The sequence below is a fragment of the Cynocephalus volans genome, chromosome 5, assembly GCF_027409185.1.
Source record: "Cynocephalus volans isolate mCynVol1 chromosome 5, mCynVol1.pri, whole genome shotgun sequence".
Lineage (NCBI taxonomy): Eukaryota > Metazoa > Chordata > Mammalia > Dermoptera > Cynocephalidae > Cynocephalus > Cynocephalus volans.
In genome coordinates, this window is record NC_084464.1 from 41,374,042 (window position 1) to 41,377,790 (window position 3,749).

A 3,749-nucleotide genomic window follows, 5' to 3' on the forward strand; every position below is an offset into this window, starting at 1 on the left:
TTACTACCCATAATTATCATTATATAAGTTAATGGTTTAGTTTTATGATTACTCTCTTATCATTTATGTATTCAGAGATGAATTTGATATGCTTTTGAGGTAAGGCTGAATGGAAAATGAAATTTCCTAAACACTGGCTTTGACAATGGGTAGCGGTACATTTTAAAGGAATACGTAGACCTAAGTAAAATGAAAATAATAAATTAAAATTAAGCATGTTATTACGAAATCTGAGTTCAATAGAATATACATTAGTAAAAGTTTTATAGGAGACAAGCTTTATTTTCAGATGACAATATTCTTTTTTGAATGCAAGGTGAATTATATAAATACAGGCATTTCTTGAATAACAAAGTATTTTTCACATACAACCACTTTTGTGAAGCAAAATTTTACAAATAAAGAAATGATGCATAATGATATTTTTCACAGTTTACAGTTTGAAAAAAATGATATTAATAGTCGATACTATAGAAAAATAAAATCAAGAAGTTGTTGGAATTATAGCTTTAGTGATCATTTCTGTCAGCACTGTTAATGTTTATGTCTCTGATTTGGGCTCTTTACAAGTTGTGGAAATTTTGCTCTCACTTCTGTCAGTTATTTCTATCTTTTTCTCTCATTATTTTGAATTTTTATTCCTCCTCTTGGTTTATGCAGTTTCGTTACCAGCAAGAGGCTCTGCTTTCCCTCTTGCACTAAACAAATGACCCAAAAGTCCCAAAGTTCGTGCAAGTATTTATTCAGATAACCAGCATCTGGGGGATGACCAGGCTAAAATCATCCCACCTTCTAATGTCTGTTCTGGGGTTTATAAAGGTGAAGAGGCAGGAAGGTGAGGTAGGGGCTTTGTCCTGCAGGCAAAGGGGGAGGCTGATTGCAGGATCAGCAGAGGGTCTGAGTCAGACGTAGGGTCCCCTGATGGACTGGGTGCTTTGGTGTCATGGAGTCTGTGGTTGATGGACTGGTCAGCTTCAAGCCCTTAATGTTATTTCAGGGTCAGAGTCCTTATCTCCTAGGGAGAGCTTAAAGATAATAACCTGGGTCAAGCATCACTGAAACATAAAATACCTGACTCATACCTCTAACTGATGTGGATGTAATTTCCCTTTAGGCAAGAAGGTGAGCTAATAATAAGCTCGGATGCTTTGCCTTTCTCTTGGAATTCTGTTTGTAGTTGATTAGGAAAGGTAAGAAAAACAAGAAAGTTTCAATTCTTAATTTTAGGTGTGCAACAGCTAAAGTAAATCAACATAAGAGGGTGTAATGAGAGAGAAACAGAAATAAACTCTTGAGAAGGCTCCTTTTGGGCATGATTTTATCTCTGGGCAGTTTCAGCCATTCATTCGGTTTATCAATTGCTCAGCTAACCTCAAGAAATCGATGATTATCGCCTCCTAAGTTAATGACTAACTGAAATTTTCTTCTCCATCTTAGTTACCCCAAAGATGGCCGTGTTCTGGCAAAGGTCCCTTTCAGTTTGACTATTATTTCTTTTGAGTATTTTTTCTTAAATGTTCTCTTTTTGACACACTTCACTTTCTGAATTCAATGATTTGTGTCTGGTGTTCAATTTTAGAAATGCATAAATTACCAATTTTTTGAATATTGCCTTTTATGCATTTTGCATATTCTAGAAAAACAATGTTTTTTATTTCTTTTCGTTCTAGTCTTCATATATATGTAATTATATTAGTATTTTATATTACTTTTCTCCTTTTACTGAATTTGATTATATTAACTGCACTAAATATTTTAGTTATTAGTCCTCAAATCATTTCAGTCTAATTTTGTGCTTTTCTCAAGGTTGTATGTTAAATCAATTAATTATATTTTAAATTGTTGTCTTTCTATTTGGCTTTTTTTCAAATATGGTTTGCCAAACCTACAGTTTTTTGTTTTTTCCCACATTATCTTGATTTTTTTCTATTGTTCCCATTGTGTTGACATAAACATTTTAAAAGTAATTCTTAAGTTCGAAGTTTATCTGAAGAATAAATCCATTTATTTTCAAATTTTTATAATTTTAAAATTTTATTTCAATATGCCTGGTTTTGTTTTTTTAAGGAAAATAACATTATGTAATTGGTAAATGACATAACACAAACATACAAATTCACTTCAAATACATTTTTATAAATCTAGGAAGCATTCTATTAGAACTGCATTACCACCTAATTTGACATTGTTAGGTGCATGCCCATTTGTAGTAGAGTTTCTAAACATGTCCTGGGTTTCTAATTCTTTGTTAGTTATATACATCTTCTACCATCTTGTTTCTTATCTTTTTACTCTGTTTATGGTGACTTTTCTCTTATTTATTTTTCTAAATATAAATGTATATATTTTATTTTTAGCTCCCGCATATGCGTGATAACGTGGTATTTCCCTTTCCATGCCTGGCTTATTTTACTAAATGTAATTTTCATCAAGCTCATCCATGAAAAAATATTTTTAATTAATCCTTGTGCCACAAATGTTTTACACATTTCACACACAAACACCCACAAACCAGTGTTATATTCCGTTTTCCTCAGTCTATGAACTTCAGAATTCATTCCCTTACATATACTCTTAGTTTCTGCAAATATTAATTACCAACACGTTACAATTTACCTTGTCTATAAGCTATTTTATCCTTATTAAGACCTATGCCTTTCCTCCTGAATCATGTTCTGACCTGAGGTCTGACCTTTATGTGTCTAGTGACAATAAGAGATATTTACAGTGCATTTTGAGAGTAAGTACCCCTTTCAAGACAACAGCACTAGGATAGGTTATGAAAGGATCTTCAAGCAAAAGAAAGCTAGAATTTTTGAACATAGAAGAGCAGGCTGCTTCTACTAGCAAAATATCCTCAGAGTAACTGAGGTGTTCAAGAGTCCCCACTTTGTCTGGGTGCACCCAGATGTCTTCATCCCAGATGTAAGATCCTGCTACTTGCAATCAATAATTTAACTTCTACGTGAGAGATTTGACAAGGTTGTGAATTCAACTTAAATTGTTATTTTTCAACTGCACAATTACGTTTTCTATTTGATTTTTAAGAAGATCGACCCTGTAGTTAGAAGAAATAAAAGGTTCTTGGGTTATCATAGAAATTTTCATTCCCTGACCGTGATTTGAACCAAGCGTTGAAATACCTAAGTTTGTCATTATCTTTCTGTAAGCTTTTAAGAGCACTTAGAAGATTCCATCTCATGCCATAATCTTTATTGTGTCATTACTGCCATGTAGTCAAATGAAGCAACCATTTGGGTCTCCAAGGTATGCGTTTAAGAAGCTATTTTATCACAATGGTCCACAGATGATAATTTGATTCATTGTAATTTTATTAAATACCATGTATTATTAGCATCCTGTTTCCCAGTGGCAATGAGTTTCATTACAGCATTCATACTTAAGGACATGATCAAACTAATCCCTAAACCCCATCTTTGGGTGTTTATTTCCAGAACCATTCCTCAATGCACTCTCTGTATCAATCAGGGTTCAATCAGGACACATAAACCACATCAGTTATTTTATTGTAACATATTGAATTTAATGTAAAGAACTTTTAACCATATACAAAGAATTGTTAACTAGGTAACCGAACAGGCTAAAAGAGAACACTAAATATTACTGAGGTAGCAGCTGTAAGAAGCATCTATTATCTACAGGAGTGGGGAATAAAAATGAGGAGGGTGGAAATATTAAAACTTAGAAGCTTGACGAAGAGGCACCATGGAGGTGCTTTGCAACAGAAG